We start from the raw sequence: 25,784 nt of genomic DNA on the forward strand, positions 1-25,784 counted from the left end.
AAGAATTATACATGGAAAACTATAAACCATGATGAAGGAAATTAAAGAAGACTTTAGAAAATGGAAATATATTCCATGCTCTTGGATTGGAAGAATCAATATTGTTAAAATGGTCACACTGCCCAAGGCAATCTACAGATTTAATGCAATCCCTATCCAATTACCCAGGACATATTTCACAGAACTAGAACAAATCATAATAAAATTTATATGGAACCATCAAAGACCTAGAATTGCTAAAGCATTACTGAAGAGAAAGAAAGAGGCTGGAGGAATAACTCTCCCAGACTTCAGACAATACTACAGAGCTACAGTCATCAAGACAGCATGGTATTGGTACAAAAAGAGACATTTAGACCAATGGAACAGAACAGAGAGCCCGAAACAAACCTACAAACTTCTGGTCAACTAATCTTTGACAAAGGAAGCAAGAATATACAATGGAATAAAGACAGTCTCTTCAGCAAATGGTGTTGGGAAAACTGGACAGCAGCATGTAAAACAATGAAGCTAGAACCCTCCCTTACACCCTACACAAAAATCAACTCAAAATGGATCAAAGACTTAAACATAAGACAAGATACAATAAACCTCCTAGAGGAAAATATAGGCAAAACATTATCTGACATACATCTCAAAAATGTTCTCCTAGAAGAAGTAAAAGCAATAATAAATAAACGGGACCTAATGAAACTTACAAGCTTCTGCACAGCAAAGGAAACCAGAAGTAAAACAAAAAGACAACCTACGGAATGGGAGAAATTTTTTGCAAATGAAACTGACAAAGGCTTGATCTCCAGAATATATAAGCAGCTTATACGACTTAATGAGAAACAACCAAACAACCCAATCCAAAGATGGGCAAAAGACCTAAACAAGCAGTTTTCCAAGGAAGACATACTAATGATCAATAAGCACATGAAAAAATGCTCAATATTACTAATTATCATAAATACAACATAAATATGAAACATAAATACAAAACAGAAATAGACTCATAGACATAGAATACAAGCCTGTGCTTGCCAAGGGGGCAGAGGGTGGGAAGGGATAGACGGGATTTCAAAAGTGTAGAATAGATAAACAAGATTATACTGTATAGCAGAGGGAAATATACACAAGATCTTATGGTAGCTCACAGAGAAAAAAACATGACAATGAATACACACATGTTCATGAATACCTGAAAAATTGTGCTCTACGCTGGAATTTGACACAACATTGTAAAATGATTATAAATCAATAAAAAATGTTAAAAAGAAAGATATTTGCTGTTATAATCATTTAGATATACCTTGAGTGTTGCTACGTAAGTGTTGAAGCAGTGCGATAATGCCCTTGTATTTTATTTCCCGTAAATAAAGTGTTCCCTTTTAAATTGGGTCTGTTTGAGACATTCCTCTGCAGTCAGAATGGCATGCAGAGCAGATGAGTTTTTGTGTACTATGAGATCATCTCTGATTATTTCCACTTGCCACTCTGTACTTAACAAAGAGTTTTGAAATAAATTAGACAGGTTTCTAATATCTGATTGTGCATATATTTTCCAGGTAAAAAATGTTACTTAAGGTGGGAAAGTAAATATTTTCTAATTTAAGTAGAAAAATCACCAGCTCTAAGAGTTTATTTCTAACTAGATGTTTACTATTTTTCTCTCAATCAAAATATGGTTAACAATTTACCATATTGACACAAATTGCATGTATTTTTTCTCTATAAGTAACAGTTGACTTGGAAGTATATATAAAAGCTTAATGGATTGTTGTTACAAAAGGAGAAAGTGTTTCTGACTTAGTATAATGAAATTAATGAGATGAATAGGATGTGGTGATGATAGAAATTTATAATGTCTCTAAATAGGTATCAGTGTCTTCATTTAGTGCATTCTAAAATATATTACAGCAAGCTAAAAGTGAGATGATTTGACATGCCATGTTGATCAAAAATGCATTTAACAAAAATAATATTATTTTAATACATATTGGATATTACAGCTTTCTTTTCCCCTCTTGTTCTGAATAATTCTTACTCTAGGACATTTCATAATGAGGTAGCACCCTCAGGACTTGACTATGCCTTTAGATATCCAGATACATGTTGCCAGAAAATGAAATAATTGCTTCCAGTTAAGACTTTGCAAATCAAAATAATTTAACTAAAAATTGGAATCTCTCAATCATGACCAGAGAACAAATAGCTTTGGTAGGCGTTATGTTGTTATGGAGATAACAACACAAGAGGAGTTAGGTGATGCTGCTTTAGGACAATGAATAGTTCTGTGACATTAGCCACATTACTTAACTTTTCTAGGATATTGTCACATTCATAGTGAAAGTATGTAGTGCACTATTTCCGAGTGTCCCAGCTTTAAATGGTTGTTATTTACTATGTACCCTGTTTTCTACAGTAGTTTGGACCTCCCACACTGAATGTGATTTGACTACAAGAAATTAAAATTAATTTAATTGCAGCACTGAGCAAGCCAATTAGATGTAAATAATTGTAAGAAAAATTTGGAAAATAACTATGCTTTTTCTAACAGTTAACATTTTTATAAATATATCAAAACCAAATTAAGAGTAGTAAATGTCATTAACAGGAACATATTTCAATATGTTTGTTCATCCTCTTCCCATTGTGTTTACTTTTGAAACTTCAATTATATTTAACTCATCCTAAACAATTGGCATCTATTTTTATACATATAATAAATCTTTCTTCATGAAGGAATCATCAGTGATGCTGAGTACTTATGACTGGCCAGATACAACTTCTAAATTCAAGCCCTAAAAATGTCAGTGATGATTTTCACGGTTGAGGTGCAATTTTTTTTTTTTTTGCATTTCTGAAGGCTGACAATTAGGTTAGGAAATGAGATTGTAAAGGAGTAATTTAAGTAGAACACATTCCACTAAAGTTTCTTTTTTTGCCATTTTTGTATTGAAGTATAGTTAATTTACAACGTGTGTTAGTTTCTGGTGTATAACAAAGATATATATGTGTGTGTGTGTATATATATATATATATAAATATATAATTATATATGTTATATGTATATTTTTCCATCATATGTTTTTACAAGATGCTGAGTATATTTATTTCCCTGTGCTGTACAGCAGGTAATTGATGTTTATCTACTCTATATATAGCAGTGTGTATATGTTAATCCCAGACTCCTAATTTATCCCTCCCCTGCCCAACCTCCCACTTTCCCCTTTGGTAACCATAAGTTTGTTTTCTATATCTATGAGACTATTTGTGTTTTGTAAATAAGTTCATTTGTTTCTTTTCTTTTTTTTTAAGATTCCACATACAAGCAATACCATATGATATTTGTCTTTCTCTTTCTTTCTGACTTACTTCACTTAATGTGATAATCTCTAGGTCCATCCATGTTGCAGCAAATGGCATTATTTCACTTATTTTATGGCTGAGTAATATTCCATTGTATGTATGTATATACCACACCTTCTTTTTTCCCCAGTTTAAAATTTCTTTATTTTTTTTAACATTTTTTATTGAGTTATAGTCATTTTATAATGTTGTATCAAATTCCAGTGTAGAGCACAATTTTTCAGTTATATATGAACATACATACATTTATTGACACATTTTCTTTTGCTGTGAGCCACCACAAGATCCTGTATATATTTCCCTGTGCTACACTGTACAATCTTGTTTATCTATTCTACATTTTAAAATCCCAGTTCCTTCCCATCCCTTGTCCCCCTGGAAACCACAAGTTTGTATTCTATGTCTATGGGTCTGTTTCTGTTTTGTAGTTATGTTTTTTTTTTTTAGATTCCGCATATAAGAGATCTCATATGATATTTTTCTTTCTCTTTCTGACTTACTTCACTTAGAATGACATCCTCCAGGAGCATCTATGTTGCTGCAAATGGCATTATGTTGTCAGTTTTTATGGCTGAATAGTATTCCATTGTACAAATATACCACCTCTTCTTTATCCACTCATCTGTCAATGGACATTTAGGCTGTCTCCATGTCTTGGCTATTGTAAATAGTGCTGCTATGAACATTGGGGTGCAGGTGTCATCCTGAAGTAGGGTTCCTTCTGGATATATGCCCAGGAACGGGATTCCTGGGTCCTATCATAAGTCTATTCCTAGTGTTTTGAGGAATCTCCATACTGTTTTCTACAGTGGCTGCACCAAACTGCATTTCCACCAGCAGTGTAGGAGGGTTCCCTTTTCTCCACAGCCTCTCCAGCATTTGTCATTTGTGGACTTTTGAATGATGGCCATTCTGACTGGTGTGAGGTAGTCTACCCAAGCAATAGAAATAAAAGCAAGAGTAAACAAATGGGACCTAATTAACTTACAAGCTTCTGCATGGGAAAGGAAACTAAAGTAAAACAAAACGACAACCTACGGAATGGGAGAAAATTTTTGCAAATGAAACTGACAAAGGCTTGACCTCCAGAATATATAAGCAGCTCATACGACTTAATAAGAAACAACCAAACAACCCAATCCAAAAATGGGCCAAAGACCTAAACAAGCAATTCTCCAAGGAAGAAATACAAGTGATCAATAGGCACATGAAAAAATGCTCATATCACTAATTATCAGAGAAATGCAAACCAAAACTATACCATACCTTCTACACACATTAATCTGTCATTGGACATTTAGATTGTTTCTGTGCGTTGGCTGTTGTAAATAGTGTTGCTATGAACATTGAGGTGCATGTATCTTTTCTAATCAGAGTTTCCTCTGAATATATGCCTAGGAGAGGGGTTGCTGGATCATAGAATATCTCTATAGTCAGTTTTTTTACAAAATTTCCATACTGTTTTCCATAATGGGTGCACCAAACTACATTCCCACCAACATGAAGGAGGGTTCCTTTTTCTCCACACCCTCTCCAGCATTTATTATTTGTAGATTTTTGAATGGTAGTCATTCTGACTGGTGTGAGGTGGTACATCATTGTAGCTTTGATTTGCATTCCTCTAATAATTAGTGATATTCAGCATCTTTTCATGCACCTGTTGGCCATCTGTATGTCTTCTTTGGAGTAATGTCTGCTTAGGTCTTCTGCCCATTTTTTGATTGGTTGTCTATTTTATATTAAGCTATATGAGCTGTTTGTATATTTTGAAATTAATCACTTGTTGGTAGCATCCTTGGCAAGTGTCTTCTCTCAATTTGTAGGTTGTCTTTTTGTTTTGTTTATAGTTTTCTTTGGTGTGCAGAAGTTTTTAAGTTTATTTTGATCCATTTGTTTAGTTTTGTTTTTACTTTCATTACTCTGGGAGACAGAGCCATAAAAATGTAGCTGAGATTTATGTTGAAGGGTGTTCTACTTATGTGTCCTTTAGGGATTTTATAGTATCTGGGCTTAAATTTAAGTCTTTAATGCGTTTTGCATTTATTTTTGTGTATGATGTTAGAGAATGTTCTAATTTCATTCTTTAACATGTAGCTGTTCAGTTTTCCCAGCGTCACTTATTGCTGAAACTGTCTTTTCTCCATTCTATATTCTTACCTCTTTTGTTGGAGATTAATTAACCATAAATGCATGAGTTTATTTATAAACTTCCTATCCTGTTCCATCAATCTGTATGTCTGCTTCTGTGTTGATTTGTTTTGACTACTGTAAAGTTTCTTTTTGACTCTACTTAAATGTAGTAAAACAAATACATGAAAAAAATAAAATTAAAAAAAGTATAAATGTAGATGTTACCACAAATCAACTACATTACCCATATTCCAACATATGCATGTCTTACAGTTGCCACCGCCAATCCTGATGTATTCCTTTCAGGTAAATGACTTATAGTGCCCCCAAGCATAACTGAGATTTATATTACAAATCCAATGACTAATATTCTCATATTTTATTACATCAAATTTTATTAATATTTTGGTAAGTATCCGGACTTACAAGCAGAATACCAAGAACAGACATAACAGCATTTTAAAAATACTTATATTTATACTATCTCATCTGTCATTTAAAATGACTTAGAAAAACAATAGAATTAGTACCATTTCTTCATGTTCTTCTTTGTTGTTTGGCTTTTGATGTGAGGGATTTTCTTTTCTTTTAAACAAGTCTGTCACTGATGGAAAGGATTGATTAATTTGTGTATTTGTACTGGGTTAATTACAAAAGGGTTATCTTGTTATTTGTGACTGACTTTGTAAGTACAATCAACCTGTGTCTATTAGCCACAAGACAAATTAATTATGCAGTGATCCTATTTTCATCATATTTTGAAATTGTCCATCAAGAATTAAAGCATTTTGTTGTGTTATTACCTTTGAAACAAATGAGAAATTTCTGTTCTTCAAATAAACAGCTGCAGTATCCACACAGCTGCTTTTTATGCTCTGTTATTGCTTCCAAAAGTGAGAGGGAGAGATTGAGGATCCCCTTTTAAATTCAGCTCCTTGAAATTTCTGGTACAAATACTTCCTTTTGATCTATCTGTTATATTAAATATAGAGTATCTCCTGTTGCTCTTTTCTGGGATTTCAAGTTATTGTGCTTTCATAGTGATATGAGAAACAACTTCTTCAACATGGCTTTCAAATGATTTCTCTTATTTTCAAACCAACACCTTTTCTCACTGCTGATAGGAATGTCAGGATTTGTGATGGGAATAAAATGTGCTTTCAGGTCAGATAGACTTGAGCATACATTCCTGCACTGCTGTTTGCAGAGGAGGTGACCTATGACAAACAATTTCAATTTTCTCTTTTGTAAATATAGAATTATGATACCTACTTTCAATCTATTACTGTGAGGGTTTTATTGGATAACATTAAGGGTTCTTGAGAATATTATAACCACTAAATATATGTTCATGAATTTATATCATTTTTGTTTCTATTGTTATAAGACTAATATAATTATATATATCAGTTAATATAATTGTAATATAATTTTTCATCCTGAATTGACTCTGTTATTCTCTTCTAAACAAGTATGCAGATGTCTAACAGTTTCCAAATAGGCAACCAAACAGCACAGCACAACAACCAAACAGGAACTGAGAGACAAAAGCCCTTACATGAGAGGCCCACAATGTCTATCTACAATATTCCATTAAAGAGGGAAAAAACCACTCACCTGCCATTATCTGCACAGTGAGATAACTGATTCGAAGTAGTAAGGAAGTGCTGAAGACATTGAAAGATGACTTGTAACATTAAAAAAAAAAAACAACTCAGTAATAGGAAGAACTTTAGAAAGGACAAAGATCTGAGATCCTCACTAGAAAGACAAACGGACCTAAAAGCCACAGTCTGTATAACATATGCATTGTAGAATAAGAAAAGGCAAATGAAATTTGCAAAGATGTTTGCTGTCTGATTTGAGTAGAAGGTGTATATTAGCGGGTGGTGACAAAACTCATGGAAGAAATTACAGAGATCTTTTAAACCAGAGCAATTTTATCTTTATGTAAATTCTAGATTAAGCAATATGGCAGAAAGCCAGTCATAGTAAATTCAAACAGCATAATAACTGAGGCCACAGACCAGTGTGGGAAGAGTGGAAACAGATGCTAAGGGACAGGTATGGAAGATTGATGTGCTAGACAAAGTTGATTTAGGTAATGAATAAAATTGATATTTCATTGTATAATAGACTGGGAATTTGAAAACAGTAATGTGCAGAAACTAAGGAAATGGAATATGAGCTAGTTTGAGACAAGAAAATGTTAACTTTGGTTTGAACTGGTGAGCTCTTTGGATGAGTTTCAAATGGAAATGCTTATCAATTCGATCTTGGAATCATGAGTGAATTAATTCACTTATGAAATTCGCTAAGTACTTCATTATGCAAGATAGAAAAACACTGGAAAGAAATATACTCAAATGCTATTTTTCTTTCACATTTCCCTTGATTACATGTCATTTTTAAATTGAGGTGGTTAACCAGATGAACTGTCTAGATAGCTAATTAGGATTTTAAATATGTTTGGTTCAAATTTAGGAATGATTTGAAGTGAATAAGCTATGATTAGGTATTATTATTTTGAGTTTCTCACCAAAATCTCAGTTCTTTTCATGGGCAGGGATAATTTCATATATATATATATATATATATATATATATATATATATATATAAAATGAATTATATATGTATGTTATATATTTTAAATAACAATGACATTCTACAAGTGCATCTTTAGATAATTTTTCTGACATCAAATAATCAGAATTTAATACTGAGTCTGAATATCTTATACATGCCTGGATGATATAAATTGATATGTGTTACGTGTTTAGATGAAAAATAGATAACATGATTTACATCTTCTAAATTTTCTCACAATTCTCACATGCAAAACTAATCAGTTTATAATAGCATGTGCTGAAATTAATGAGCGCAAAGCAGAGGAGGTAACTGTAATTGTGGCTTTGAGTGGATGAAACACAACTGGGAAAGCTTTATATTTTATATATTTCAGCAGGGTCCAACATGATTTAAAATATATTTTTCCAGGTGAACAATAGAGCAAATTAATTTTAGGGAGGGAGAAGGTAGTTCAAATCAATTTAGAGTGGGAGAAATTAGTTTCTAAAATAAAAATAATTCATATTCTGAAATTAAAGTGTGTTGTTTAATAAAAAATCAGTTTATCTTTCAGTAACAACAATCAGAAAAAACAGAACTTAAGATATAGTAATTGACTTCTTTTATGTTAACAGAAATACAGAAATATGCATTAGTGGTAGTATAACAGTCCCTTGTTTGTCAGGGATAGATACTCTATTCTATTTTTGTTGAAGAGAATCCTCAGAAATATTCCACTGAATTTGACCAAAGGAAGTTTGATCATCCATGGAAATGGGGAAAAATTGATGACAGCTCATGGAGGGGTAAAGAAAATCTATAGTCATTGAATTCAAGGTAGAAAAGAATTTCCAGGACAGAATGAGCATTTTAACTCAGAACTGCAGGTAAAATCAGTAGGATATGGCTATAGAGAAAAGGGAACCCTCCTATGCTGTTGATGGGAATGTAGTTTGGTACAGCCATTAAGGAAAACAATATGGAGATTCCTCAAAACACTAAAAATAGACTTACCATATCATCCAGCAGTCCCACTCCTGGGCATATATCCAGAGGGAACCTTAATTCAAACAGACACATGCACCCCAATATTCATAGCAGCACTATTTACAATAGCCAAGACATGGAAACAACCTAAATGTCCATTGACAAATGACTTGATAAAGAAGCTGTGGTATATTTACACAATGGAATACTACTTAGCCATAAAAAAGAGTAAAATAATGCCATTTGCAGCAACATGGATGGACCTGGAGAATGTCATTCTAAGTGAAGGAAGCCAGAAAGAGAAAAAAAAGAAATGCCATATGATATCACTAATATGTGGAATCTGGGGAAAAAAAAAAAAAAGAAAAACAAACTTATTTACAAAACAGAGGAAAACTCACAGACCTGGAAAATAAATTTATGGTTGCCAGGGAGGGAAAGGAATGGGAAGGGATAAATTGGGAGTTCAAGATTTGCAGGTACTAACTAATATATATAAAATAGATAAATAAGTTTACACTGTATAGCACAGGGAACTATATTCAATATCTTGTGTAGTTTATGGTGAAAAAAATGAAAATGAATATATGTATGTTCCTATTTGACTGAAGCAATGTGCTGTAAACCAGAAATTGACACAACATTGTAAACTGACTATTCTTCAATAAAAATATTTTTAAAGAAAGACTAATAGGATATGTACTCTGAGGAACATGTGGTATTCCATGACTGTGAGGTAAGTTTTAGGAGTGTAATGTGGACAGGAGCCAATGTGATTAATGTTAGAAGTGAACATAAACTAAAATAATAAAGGTTATCATTTTGAACATCACTTTGAAATGTTTGATGGTAAAGAAAGTAACAAATACTGAATGAACATATGTTCAATAGTAAAGCAAAGTCTTAGAAGGTCTTTTTCACCTCCCATTGTTGCCTCCTATTGTGATTTGGTTCTTGTCTCCTTACAGAAACAATTCAGAGATGAGATGTGGAGGTTAAGAAAGTAAAGTGGGGATTTATTAAGGGATAGTTGGTACCCTCTTAAGGGGAGGGCAGTCAGCCTCATTTGAGCGGCTCTGCTGAATTTCCTTGGTAAGCTTGTTACATAAAGTGTAAAAATGAATGGGTGAAATATTCACTGGGGAGGGAAGTGTTTCCCTGATTTTTATCCCAACACCATCTTCCCAAAGGAAGGAGGGATTTCTGTCCTTACTTAGTCTGGATCGGAAGTGTCATGGCATCAGTTCTTGATGGGTACTTCTAATCTGCAAGTTTAGTTTTACTGTAATGAGGGCATAAAGAGCTAAAACATTCAGACACCGAAGATTCCTGCCTTTTCCCACCTTTCTTTGTTGGCCTCCAAGGCATTTGTCACCCCAAAACATGTGCTCACTTATCAACCCAGAGGTTCCTGCTTTTCTTTCTCTGCTCAGGGACCCCTGTTGTTTACATGATGTGTGGTTTCCTGCATTTGGCTTGTGCCCCTCCTTTTTTGCCCAATTTCTGCCATTTGGCCTGCATCGCCCTTTCTCTGCTCATATCTAGCTATTTGCCTGCTCTAACAATATTATTTCATTAATAAGAACTTTATTTTTTTTTAACTGGGCGGGAGGAAAAGCCAGATCAAAAATTAAAGCAATTATTAGTCCTGTTTTACAGTTCTTTTTTGTGTGTGTGTTTCTGTATGTTTTCTATTGCTGCTTTAAAAAAAGTACCACAAATTTAATGGCTTGACACAATACAAATTTATTAACTTGCAATACTGAAGGTCAGAAGCCTGAGATGGGTCTCAAAAGGCTAAAATCAAGGTATTGGCAGAGCTGCCTTTTCCAGCTTTTGGAGACTGATGGCCTTCCCGCCTTTGGAGCCCTGTCTCTCTGACCTCTGTTTTTATCCTCACATTATGTTCTCTGACTTGGATACTCTTTTTTACTTCTTAAAAAGGGTCATTGTGATCACAGCCTTCCCATCTAGATAATCCAGAGTAATTAAACTTAATTACATCTGCAAAAATTTCTTTTTTTTAAAGATGCTGTATTGTCTCTTTAATTTATAGTTTTGTGAGCTGGTTAGCACTAGAAACCTATTACCTATCATTCTTTGAAAGCCATGGAATAGTTCCAAGATTTAAACTCCCACTGATAAAGAAAAATAAAAATCTATATATGTGAGCCAACTGGAACGTAAGGAGAACAACACTATGGTTGTGATAACTTTAATTTTCATATATTTATATCAGTCAACTTTAATATTTCATTAATGAGGATCTTTTGCATTATCTTTTAAAAGAGGAAAGATTCTCAAGGTAGTTTGTGTTTGAGACATTATATAAAAGTACACAGAGCTTTTGTATAAAAGCATCAGCTTTTAGTTGATGCTAAGGCATTTCACACTGTGTTCACTTTGGAAGTGTTCCCCACACATCTGACGAAATGATTGATTCACTTGAACTAATGACTAATCCTTACAGTCATGAGTAAATGTCTTACACATTTTGATTTGCAGATAGCATCGTGTATCATGGCAATATTAATTCACAGTGTTTTCCACATGCTTTTCACCACAAATATTCTTCCTAAAATATTGAGATGTGAGATGTTATGTACTGTGTAAAAATATAAAAATACAAAAGCTTAGCTATGATCCTCTGATTTCCAGTTGGTTTCATAATCTCCTGAGCAAGATCCCTGGCTTTGTCTCCCTTTTATGTTCTTGAAGGTAGAGTAAGGAGGATGGACTGTCCAGGACTATTGCTTCTTACTGATATTACTCTCAAATGGCCCACATCTACATGCATATTGTACTTCAGAATGCACAGAAACACTGGGAGGATAATAATCAGCAAAGGAAAGAAAATAACAGCAGGAAAGTCTTTCTTAATGTGTTATTATACTGCCACTTGGATATAAATTTGCCCACACAGAGTTTAGCTTCAAATTTTAATGTCCTCTATTCAAATTCAAAGTCAGCAGCAGTGAATTTTCCTTTTTCAGTCCTGAGGCTTGTAGTGAAGGTTAAAGAACAATCATTAATAGGAAATCGAGTTGAATGTTTCTTAATGCTGGACTTGGAAATAACCACTGATGACAATGTATGCAGCAGGTCTTAAGTAAACCCCACTAACTCAGAGTTGCCATTAACACTTATCCATGGGTCATGGAAAAAGCATAAAAAAGGTATTTGGAGGGCTTTGGTAAGTCAGTTGGTAGAAAAGCACATATTTTAAAGCTGTCAGCTTTAAGGTGTACATTATAAAATATCTATTCCTCTGCACTTGTAGAAAATTTCAAAATTTTCCAGCAAAAACAAGTCTGGGTAATTCCTGTGGAATTCTGATCATTCTTATGGGAAAACACAGAATGCTGTGTAAACCAGACATGGTCTGCCCGTCCCCACAGGTCTGTCATTTATGATGTGACAGTGGTTGCTGGCTTTTTGAGTACCTGTGAGAGACAAAGCACATGAAACTTTTTTTTTTTTAATTTTGTAACTTTCAACTGGAACATATTTAACAAATAAGCAGCACATGTAATGCAATTCTACTGATCACACTAATGACAGGGTTTATGATGAGTTCTAATCTCTTCTAAGAGATCATTCACTGGGAAAGCTGCGAGGCAGTTAAAATTATCCATCAATCCACTTTTAAGTGTGGATTCTTTTCATTCAAACTATGCACAAAGCACTGATATGCTGTTGATGAATGAGAAGGATGGTAATGATAATGGCTATTTGATTTTTGTTCTGTCTGCTATTCACCTATCTTAAGTGCCAAGTACACAATAAATGATAGGCATTGTTAAAGCTTCTTGTGAGAAAAATGAGGCCTCCTCACTGGGAAAGCTCTTTTCATCAGCAGCTCACCCAGAGTGTAAGGCCATTGCCTTTACTGCTTTGGGGGGCTTTGTTCTTATGTGGTCCACTTTTATGTGTGTATGCATACAAGTATACAGACTTCACGGGAGATTATACTGCAGCCTACATTTCCCACCAGAGTATAAAATTTTAGACCTTAGATTATCCAAATTTTTCAGTCTTTTTACCAGACAGCCCTTGGGCAAGTAGTTCATATTTCTGTTTTCTGAAAGTTTTTTTTCTAGTCATAATTTCGATATCTTTTCCCTGACCACCAGAAAATACACAGGAAATTATAGGAAGAAATGAATAAAGGGTGAAGTTCCTGTATGTCTTTAAACAGCAAGTATACATTATCTTCATTCATGTTTCATCATTATTCTCTCAAAACTTTAACTAAACTCTGTGACCCCAGTTATGCAGATGAAGCATTTTGATGGTAGGAAACCAAGTAAACTATGATAATTTATATTGCTATCTTACACACACAAAAAAATCAATTAAACCATTCCATGCAGAATTTAATTTTATCAGTTATATGCCTGATCACTACTCAGGCACAATTAGTGGTCAATTAGTATCAAAAATACACACAACATACATAAATGAGAAATTTTCCCTGCATTGAAATATATACATATTTGATTTGCCACTCTTTATAAAGTAGCCAGGAATCATTCGGTAAAGTGGATTTTTCAGAGCGAGTAATTTGAGAATGGACATATTCTCCTTCTCAGTAATATTAAAAATGCATCATTGGTATCATTGTTGGCAAAAAATTAATTCATACTTCAATATATTTTGAAAAATTGGTGCTGCAAATGAAGCGGGAGGAAGGGGGTGGGGCACAACCATTGAAGGAATGATGCAGCCATTGAGGACAGGACAAACTGGTTAGAACCAAGATGGCAGAAGATTTGACTTCCAGTAGACGTGAGTCTCATGGTGCAACCACAGGAGCAATGACAGTTCCTAGGTTGACCATAAAAGGTCAAAAAGTGGGGGGGGGGAGTGTTTCCTGGAAATCCTCACCCCTTCCCCAAAGTAGTTGGGATAATCCTCCTACTCATTAGCATATGAAATTATTGAGCCCATAAAACCTAACAACTGCACATCTCATGGTCACTCTCACTCTGTCATCCTCTCTTTTGCCTTCTGAGACAATTCATACTGTTTATGGGGTGTGTATCTACTTTTACTTTAAACACCCCACACCCTTCAGCTTCTCTCCTTCTCACCTTTCTGAGATGGTCCACATTCTGCCTGTGGAGTGTGCATCTCCTAAGCCATTTTCCCTTCTGAGAGACAGACTGCACTCTATCTATGGAGTGTGTATCTCTCTTAATAGACTTGCTTTCACTTTACCATGCCTTGCTCTTAAATTCTTTCCTGCATGAGGCAAGAACCTATTCTCCCCCAATACAACTAAACATACTTTGTTTTATGGCATAACTTGCCATTCTTAAAATAAGTTTCTCATCATGAGTTCTGGAATTCCTCAGTTTCTTGGTATTTTTTGTTCTAACTCATGTTTCTGGATGATGAAGATTGTATTTTTCAAATATGACTATGTCAATATACATACCACTGCACATACTCTTCTTATATTATGATTTAGACTCCCCTCTACTAAAAGGTGAGGCTATACCCTTCTTGAAACTGGACCATGGCATAGTCACTTCACCACTCAGTATTATGTGGCAGAAGTAATACTGCATGACTTCTGAAGTTCAAAGTTTATAAAAGGTAATATTGCTTCTGCTATTTCTCTATCTGTACAATTTTTGTGGACCCGGCTATGATGTGGCAGGAAGAATAAGCCACATGGAATGTCCATGTGGTTTTACTCCAGCTAACCTAACTAACAATTATGTTCAACTACCAAATATCTACATAATAAACTTTCAGATATTTTCAGTCTTCAGCGTTCAAGTCTCCTAGATGAGATATTAGGTTTTGTGAGGCAGAAAAAAGCCATGTGCCTTGTGCTCTGCTGAAATCCACAGAAAGGATTAGATTATTGATGTTAAATCACTACATTTAAGATTAATGTGTTATGCAGTGATAAATAACTCACATAGATTAACTGTTTTTCACTATGCAGCTTAGAGTGTTGTTCTTTCACAAAAACAAATGAACAAACCCTAAAATTTGGATCAGTGACCTTGAGATCAAGTGGCAGCCAGAAGTAGAAATGACCTTGAAGAGACTTTTTAAGCAGAAGTCTGATGACCCTTGAGGATGCTATAAATGTTATTACATAGTTGTAGAAAATTAAAACAGCAACAACAGCAACCTGTTTCTTGCAGTAATTTTTTTTAAAGGAAATGTACTTAATGAAGTCAATAATGTAGTTAAGGAGATTTCTGTTGAATATATCTGTTTATTTCTTCTAAATGCATGTTGTAAAATGAGAACACAGATAAGCCAAAGAATGAGTGAATATACATAAAGCTTTTATGGCTTTCTGGGTCTGAAAATAATTTTTTTGGCTGATTCCTGGTGTCTCCAGGTGATAACTAATGCTAAAATTATGAAATGGCTACTGAACTAATCTTGCATCAAGGACATTGATAAGAACCATATTATAAAGATGGAGCTAATGTTTTGCCTGTAAAAGTCTTGATTAAGAACTCAGAAAGTTTTAAGTTGGTGCCTCAAATGGAAAGTAAGTGCCTCTAAAAATATTAATGGTTTTATCCTACAGTAAACTTACAGGAAATACCAGGTTGAGAAGAATATATTCCACCCCAATTTTTATATGTGTGTATGTGTGTTTTAATGGAAAAAATCCATATAGGTTCCATAGAAGACACACAAAGTTTTTAAGAGAATTATATTGACAGAAATACAACTGGATCAGAATCAAAATAAAAAAACTGGTACAAAATATAAATATGCCTTCGGAGTCCAAATGACAAACAGAATCAGGCTGAGAAAAATACTTAGCTGCAAATATTGGCCATTTCCTATGGAGATGTAATAATGACTCATAAGGTAGCCAAAAAACTAGAGAGTGTGTCAAACAGCTGTGTAAAACCATTTCCAGGAAATAAGATTGAATCCTAATCAAGTAATCAGCAAGCATCATGTGCTTAGCTGAATTTCATAATTTCTATAGAGCAGTGACATCTGTTTGTGCCTTCAGTTTTCTTCCTTCTTGGATGAGTAACTGTAGTAATTACACATGTCTGCGTAGCCACCGTATATTGAGTAGAGGGGGGCATATTCACTTTTCTCTTAATTTGATGGGTCTTTAGAATGCAAAGAACTGCACTTGAAGAGGTGTGGTCCAGGAACAGCAGCACAAGAGATTCATCTGCATCTGAACCTTATTTACAGGATAAGACCCTGGACTGTGAGTAGATATGTTAATAGGAAGAAATCTTGGGACTTTGTGGGAGAGAATGAATTGGAATTATTTCTATATTTGAAGCCCAAAAAACAAACTATGGTAACACAATAAATCCCATCCCACATATCAGCTTGTAGTATGACATTGCTAAGCTTCTGTCAAGAGGTGAAGAGTCTTTGTTTCCTCCCACTGAGACTGCTCAACTGCTAATAGAATAGAATATGGTGGAAGAGATGCTGCTTGGTTTCCAAACATTGAACGAAAAAGTAAATATATTTTCTGCCCTGCTGTTTCTCACCTGGGACGCTTCTCTTTGGAACACGGCCCACCTGTTGCAAGGAAGTCTAGGTTACATAGACAGGCACGTGTAGTAATTTCTGACCAAATGTCCAGCTAGGCTACCAGCCTAGAGCCAACACCAACCACCAGATGTGTGAGTGAAGGAATCTTCAGATGCTACTATCCATTGTATTCTGAGTTTTCCACCTGAGGTCTCATACATTGAGAATATCACTGCTCTTTGCTGCTTGAGTTTTTGATCTATAAACAGAATGAGAGATAATAAATTAATATTTTTATTTTAGTCCAATAATTTTAGGGGTGATTTTCTATAGGGCAATATAGGACTAATTGAGTGCAGCATACTGGACAACCAAGAAAATGTATAATGCAACTTGAGGTACTGAATGTCCAGGTATCAAGTGATTTCCTTTTATTAATTTTTAGATATTGCTAAATTAAAATGTTAAATCAAAATTATTGCATTGCAAAATAATAATCAGAATTCTTTTAGAAGGAATACTCTTCTAACAAAAATAGAGCTGAACTACATGAAGTTTTGGGAGCTTTTCCTCAAAAAAAGCTTCAAATTTTATGAAAGAATACTACTTTAGGTGTTCTTTAAGCCAATTTTTACTTAAAAAAATTTTTTTTACAAGTGTAGCTTACATTTAAATTCAGGATAGCAGGTTGACACTGAAAGCATGTGATGGTATATAAATTGCAGAGAAGGAACATTTCAAAGATAAAACATAGAGGGAGAAGTTTAAAAAAAAGATAAATTCAAAACTATTTACCCAAAGTATTTCCTGTTCACATGAGATGTAACTTCTTATAAATTTGTATTTTATAGTAAATTCTATACTGTTAAATCAATGCCCGATTATACTAAAGACCAGCTATAAGGCCATTAAAATAAGATCATTTAGTCATTGTCTATCCAAAGTATCACTGACTGTTTTTCAGTACAGCATTGGTATTTCAAGATTTTTTAAAACATGAAAATACAGTAATGTGTTAATAAAAACGGTCTTTATGATTTATATGTGCAATATGCCATATTTTTATGCATGTGCATCTAATTTCTCCAACAGCAATATAAAATAATTAAAAACAAAATATTTCCTTCTTAACAGCTACTTCTACTGACATTTGGAAGTTTTACTGGATAAAATGAAAGAATAAGCATGAGAGATGTCTTACATAGTTTATATCTAAGTGTATGTAATCCATTAATTCATTTGCTCATTTATTTTAATTAATTAGCCTTGGTGCTGTGTATTGCAACATAAACCATCGACTAACTCAGTAATTAAGTTATTTAATTATATAGTAGACAAATGTGTCAACATCAAGCAATGACATTAGACATTTGTGTGTCTGTATGTCAAAGTATACCTATGTGTATATGTATGTGTGTATAAATATATCTTGAAAGCCCAGTGAGGTAGGTCTTATCATCATATTAATCAAATAAATGGATTGAACTCTATTTTTCCTGGAAGATGGCAGCTTCTTAGAAAACTCTGAATCATTACAAATATCATTCTCATCTAACAAAAAATAGTCACATGTGTGTATGTGTATATATATATATGTGTGTGTGTGTGTGTGTGTGTGTGTGTGTGTGTGTGTGTGTGTGTGTATAAAGTGTAATAAGTGCCCCAATCTGCCAAGTGAGATTTTCACATCCCTCCCCAGTTTATTTTCCTCCATAAATTCCATTAAATGTTATATATTTTCATTCTTATACAATATTTTATTATCTCAGTGATAGTTTTTAAATAGTGATTGTAATGTTGAAATAATTTATAAAGTCAGCAATTTTCCTACTGAAGACCAAGAAGTTTCTAGCCTGGCAGCACCACAGCTCAATGTATTAGTCTCATTTATTATAATGCATACTTTACCCACAAGGTTGGCTTGATTATAGAATAATAAGAATCAGGTTTTAGACTGGAGAAACAATGAACTTTCAAGCAGGAGACCGCTCGGTTTCCAATAACTGCTTTCTATTTATTATTAGGGAGACTTTAGAATGATTATGTAACATTTTAAAGTCTCAGTTTCTTCATCTGCATAAGAAAGTAATAGCAAAATAACATCAGATTTCTGAATTTTTTGAGAATTAAATGAATGCATGTATAATGCATGTCTCATAGTAAACGTGCAATCATTAATGGCTATTACTATTGATAGGAGCCTATTGGCTTCTTTGGAAGGGGCATGCTGAGGTATGGAGAAGCCTACGTCTGAAGCTGCTGACTGGTCAATATCAATCCTAAGATTTCCAGCTTCTGTGATCTAAGAAAGAGACATTATGTCAAACGTCTTTAATTAAGCACCTTAGCCGAAGAGCAACTTACTAATTGGATAATCACTGATTTTTGTTAGGTGAGGATGAAGTTTGTAATGATTTAGACTTCTCTGAGAAAGAGGCAGCCATCTTCCAGGAATAATAAGAGAAGTTCATCTACTTATGTGATTAGTGAGCTAATAGACCTACCTCACTGGGCACTTTCTAGGCTGTTGTCTATTTATCCACCGTTCCCTGAAACTTCCTCCACTAGTTTTATTTATGAAGAACTGTCACCAAATCCCAGGGTGCCTACAATGCATGTTCTTTTTAGCCACTTCTACTCAAGCAAATCACTGCTTACATTACAGTCTCAAGTATGCTCAGTCTAGTACATAAGATTAAAGACAATGCTGTCATGAAGATGATTTATATTTTCAGAGTCACAGTTCTGTTTCTACAAGGCATTTTGGAGTTTCAGACTCATTCAGAAGAAAGGTAAAATCAGTCCAAGTCCTCATCAGGGACTCCTAAACAGATAACTGGGTTGTTCCGACCTTGGGCAAGTCAAGTTACCATAAGCAATTGGGACATTTGCTTCTACGTATCATTTTGGGGTCACTGGCTGCTATTGTAAGGGTGACATGCTCTGGGAATTCAAGCCGCAAAATTTAGAGGGGCTGTTGAGCAATCCGGGATGAGCACGAGCTTGTGCCTCAGAGGAATCACTCTTGTGTGCCACTTTTGCCAGCGGCTGAGATCTGTAATAGGAGTTGAATAAGAGAGATAATTGGAATGGGAAAAAGGGAAGGAGAAATCGGGTAAAATAAATTACACAAAGTGTTTTATTCTGAAAGTCAAAGTTATATCCTGTGTGGAGTCCCTTTCCTCCTACCTTGCCAGGCTCACTTTTCGGATCACAAATGATACCACATCCCGCATGCTCTCAAACAGATCTTGTGCCTTAGACCTCAGGGACCTGCTAGATTCCACTGTTAATAGACCCCAGATCAGAGAACAAGCTTTATAAGGAAAAAAAAAAAAACTTGTCATTTTCCTACATAAGAACACATGCAACATGAACATTTGTGAATGGCATTTTAGATTGTTTACTGTATTAGGACACAGTATTTATGATTTTACCATCCTTTGCATTTGAAGAAAATTGTGTACTTTTTTAAACAATGGAAAGACAGCAGTTATAGTTTTAGAATTACATATTTTTGATATATATGTATATATCTTTATGTGCTTACATATGTTATGTGAAGATGAACTATTATAAACAGTGTCAAGGGATTCAAACTTTGACTATTGCAGTAGTTACTGTATTTTATTTTAATTTTAGATTTACATATTTAGCTTTCCATAAAATATTGCTATTTTAATTTTAATATGGTGAAATATTAATGCTCCACAGGCACATAGTAGTAACTTTTAAAAAAGTGGTTTTCGAATGCACAACATAAACCAGCAGTCATCTTGCCCATTCCTGAAAGAAAATTTGCACTTAAAAATGTTTTCAAATGTTAACAGAATGATAGAATGCTAATGTATCAAAGTTTCCTTAAACTTTACAAATTGCATTCCTTCTGCCTGTCTCTCTCTCTTTCTCCCACACAGGCACACATCACATGCAAACATACAGGACAACACCCATCATGTCAACTTAATCTTCCCACATTACAAATAGAAGACTTGTAATGGAATTTCATTAAAAACAAATCTACACTACTAGTTACTTAAGTAAAAGTTAACCTTATCTTAGAGTTTCCTAATTTCTATATTTATTAGAGCTCCTAATAATTTTAATTAGTTATTATAAATTTTACTAGGTGATTCTACACAAGTTAGCTAATCTTTTTTTTTTTTTTTCCTATGATGTTCTAGGGTGTGGATAAAAAAATATTCTCTCTCATTAGTATGTTGAATGTTTTTGGTAATCCATTTTCCCTTCTTTTTTAACTCAGTCTTTCACAGAATACTGTGGAGATCACTGCTCCATTCAAAGTAAACATTGATAGTACTTGAAATATTAGCTGCATAAAAATATGATAAGATTATTTCAGTCATTTCTAGAGTTGGTATTTGTAGTATTAATTCACTTTTTTTTTTAGTTTTGTTTCTTGTCTATTTGTGTTGAATGATAAGCAAAAAAAATCAAGAATTTTAAATTATTGGATTTTTGGGGGGAATTACTAGTTTATATTTAAAAACAAAATTGTCATTATGACCAACACTCTAGATCTGACCATTCAGAACTATAATATTCATAATTTAAGTATTGCTAATTTTATGAAATGATTTAGCGTACTTCCATTAACCATACAGCTGTTCTAAATAAGGCAATCATTATATATCTTAGTACAACCACTAAGTGATTCTGTTAAAATAATTAAAAATACATATGAGAATAAAATTTTGTTGTTGTTTCCTTTGTTATCAATAGTTACTAATAATAATGAGAGTGAATATTGTTTACCAGGTATCAGTTTTTGAGCTTAAAAATTTTATATTTCTTTGTCATTTAAATCCTTACAATGCGTATTACTCTACAGATAAAGAAATTTAAACAGATTAAATAAGCTGACAAAAACCAAGTCAGGATTCAAACACAGGTTTGTCATCTGAAATGTGTATGAAAATTTAATTTTTGTTACTAGGCGCAAATAAAAAAGTAGACGGGACATTAGCCAATCTAATCAGGAGAAAAACCGAAACAAAACAGAAAACCAAAAAACACTAGAACTGATAAGGAGAAATAACCATCAAAACTAAGTAAATAAAGAAAATTACTCATAAAGATTTTTGTACAAATCTTTGTAAATACACTTAAAAACCATAATTAAATAGATACTTTTCTAGGAAAAGCCAACTTTCAGACAATGACTCCAGTCTATAAATCTAAAGAATCAATAAACATGGGAGAAATTAAAAAGAGCTAATGAGATTACTCACAAAAAGCTACCAGGATCCAATATTTTCAAAGGGGTGTTTTGTCACAGCTTTAAAAATCACATACTAATGTGCTACTCTGACTTCTTTAACACATAGATACAAAATTCTAAATTTCCAAATTGTTTTAAATACACAAGTATAACATTAATCCTCAAACATAAAAATATTGTATCAAAAACGTAGGCCAATTTTACTTAAGCAAACTGAAGTAAAATATTAAACAAAATATTAGCCAACAGAATCTAGTAATGTATCTAAAACAGACATGTACACACAAGGATGCTAACTCTTGGGCTGCTATGTGTATTTAACTTTGTAACTGTTTACTGATGTTATATATCAACATAAGAAAATTTTCTTTAACACTGTATTTATGTAACTTGAAGTCCAAATTACACAAATGACTTTAATTGTATATCCAGTGGTTGAGATAGCTAATAGAAAAATTGTTTCAAATATCTTCAAATAAAGTTACCCAGTGGACAACACAAACAATTAAAAGCAAAAGGAAAATCAGCCTGATTTTAGTCATGAGGTTGGAAGTAGTGTTGGTATAGTTATTTTAAGACTATTTTAAGATTAGAGGTAGTGTTAGCATTATAATTGTAATACAGTTGCATTTGTATTGTTTGACAAAGTAGTTAAATAATTATATTGATGGTGTTGGTGACCAGATTTTCAGAATGGGACAAATGAGAAATAGCTATAAATGGTTAAGTAAAGTCTTTGTTGTCCTGAATTGGAATTGGGAGTTTTAGTATGAATTCCTGATGACTTTATCTTATCGGAAATATTAATTTATCAAATTTTCCTTTCTAATAAAAAGGACTAAACACCAGTGTCAATCTAGTAGTATGAATATCACTGGTGTATGGGCTGTGATCTCCAAGAAGAATTTCCCAAAGAAGAGCTGCTTGTATCAAATGCTGATTACAGATTCTAGGCAGGACATATGCAAGATCTGTCATGACAGAAACTATAGAAGTTTCCAAAAATAACAAATGTTTTCCCAAAAGGATGTAGGAACCAACTTGAAGAGGCTGTCACTGATCAAAGGAAACAAAAAAGTGAGCCTCATAAAAATAATAATTGTAAAGAATTAAAACATATTAAATGTGTTTACCATCATAGATTCATAACGATAAAAAAAGCAACAATGGCAAAGGCTCATTGGACAAGTTGCAGAACATTGGGTAAATACCTTACTAATTTGAAAGCTGGCAAATAAAGGACACGACTCCAGCACTTACCCTGCCTGTGCAGGCGAATTCCTGTTTGATGAGGGAATTACACTGGAAGGGTGACAGAGTATGCCACCCCCAAATATGCCACTTTGGCATAAGGATTATTTTGAGCTAAAAGCTCTTGAAAAATAGCAGGTGTAAGAGGAGCATTCTGACCCTCACCCTTTCCTCCTGAAAGCAAGAGATAAAGCTCCCTTGTGACAGGTACCTGCCTTAAAAAGAGAAGAAAGAAATTCTGACCGCTAGAGACAGGGAGCAGATGCCTGAGAAATTGGTATAAACAGACTTTGTTAAAATTACTCTTATCTTCCTTTAGTCCCTGCCCCTACAGAGTCTTTACAGAAATTTCAGGTCATAAATGAAGAAGTGACAGACTGCCATCATGTGCAACTTCTTAATGAAATCATGGCTCTAGGCAATGAAACTCATGGGCTACATACAATGCAAAAGGGAGACAATCGCAAAACAACTTAAAAAATTGTCTTCCTAGAAAATCAAACCCAAACCTGAATCTGATTTATCTGATTGATCAAATCTGAATCTGATTTTTAAACATTTTTAATTATCAAAATACAGGCAGTGAAGGGTATATAAGTACCTATTAATTGACAACTAGGAGTGGAATCAGTAAAACTCCAACTGAGGCAAACTCCATGCAGCAAATTATGTAGTTTATTAAACAAATGAGGCATAAGAAGAGAAATCCTAAAGATTGAATATACTTTATAGACAGCAAAAGATCCAAACATTTAAATTCTAAATTAAATAAAATATATTTTAAAAATTTATGGGCAAAATAAAAGAATTTGAATGCTGACTTGACTTTTTGTATTTTATTTTTTACAGGGAGGAGGTAATTCAGATTTTATTTATGTATTTTTAATGGAGTTACTGGGAATTGAACCCAGGACCTTGTGCATGCTAGGCACACATTCTACCACTGAACTGTACCCTCCCCTCACTTGACTTTTACCTAAGTTATTATTATTCATCTTTGGTTAGAATAATGGTATCATGGCATATTTTCTGGATATATGTCAATGTATTTTTGGATTAAGAATATATGGTGTGTGGAATTTGCTTTAAAATCATAAGATGAAAGGTGGAAATAGTAGCCATGCACAGTTTAAACAAAATTGCACATAAATTGATAACTGTTTAAGCTGAAAGAACTGTACAGTGGGGTTCATTAATATAGTCTCTCTGCTTCTTCAGACTTAGAATATTCCATAATAAAAAATTAAAATATCTAGTATGAACAATTTTTAATCTCCACAATTTTTGATATATGTATTATTATCTCAAATATATAATTATCCTAATTAAAAGTTACTTAGAAGTCATAAAATACAGTCCTTTACAGGTAAGAAAACAGGCTCAGAATATATAAAACTTGCTTAGACTATATGTGTGTTTTTAGAGTTTTAAATAAGAATCCAGTTTTTCTGGCTTTGAGGATGTAATAATTTTTATATACCAGGGTACTTAGTATTTAGTTGGGTTAATAACAAATATTTCTATAAAAGTAAATTTAAAAAAAGCCTTTTTATAAGCATGTTACTATATAACTAGTTTGTTATTTTTTAATATTTTCCACTTATATTTTATGTAAGATGTCTAAATACAGATTATTTTAGTTTCTAGAGCAAAATAAATGGAAAGGAGTAAAACAGTCTGGACTAAACACAGTGTAAAATTTTTTTTTGTTAATCAAAACATCATGCATTAGGAGTAGCAGGTGTCATCTTGAGACAAAAGACTCATTAGAACTCATTATACAGCTGTTATTTGCACACAAACTACCACCATAGAATTTAATGTGTCTCTGTTAAGATATTTAAATAAGAACACTCTCTTAAGTTTATGTAGATTTCAGTTTTTAATAAAATCTTTCCTATAAATCATTTTAAGTCTCACAGTAACCCTTTTATATAAAAAAAATTATTCTACTTTAATGAAGTTTGAAAAAAATGGAGGCTAATTTTTGTTAAAGGACTTACCAAGATCAAATAGCAAATTTGTCACAGCCAGAGTTAGAAATTAAATCTTTTATTACAAAGATATTTATATCTAGCAATTCTATGCTCAGCTCCAGACCTCATGCTATGATTATTTCAATGATGCATTTCCTGATTTTTGACAGCAAAGCAGTGGAACCAAACCATATTATGAATTTCTATGTATTCAGCTTTTTACCAGAAAATTATTAAGAAGACTGACTCTAGACTTTGGAGTTAGTGGCATAGTATGCATTGCAGAAAGGCAGTTTAGTGAATTTGAAGACGCAGCATTAGAAACTACCAAAAATTAAACACAGAGAGAAAAAAACTAAAGATGAAAAAACTCAGTGAACTGAAGGAAAATTATGAGGCCTACTAAATGTGCAAAAGGAATCCTCAAATGAAAGGACAGACAGGGAGAAGCAGAAAAGAGTACAGGAAACAATGGCTAAAATACTTCAAACCTAAATAAAACTATGTCCACAGATCGAAGAAGCTCAGTGAACCCCCAGCACAGGATACATGAAGAAAATTCAGTGAACCTACATTATATTCAAACTGCTCAAAGCAAATAGAGAGAAAAACAAAACAAAACAAAACAAAAAACCTTAAACACGGTTAAAGAAAAAAGGCATGTTGTATACAGAGAAGCAAACATAAAATTGAAAGCAGATTATCTGATAGAAAACACCTGAGAGGGAAAATAATGGTGCAATATCTTTAGAGTATTGAAGGAAATAGTGTGTCTGCCATTCTA

The sequence above is a fragment of the Vicugna pacos genome, chromosome 14, assembly GCF_048564905.1.
Source record: "Vicugna pacos chromosome 14, VicPac4, whole genome shotgun sequence".
Classification (NCBI taxonomy): Eukaryota; Metazoa; Chordata; class Mammalia; order Artiodactyla; family Camelidae; genus Vicugna; species Vicugna pacos.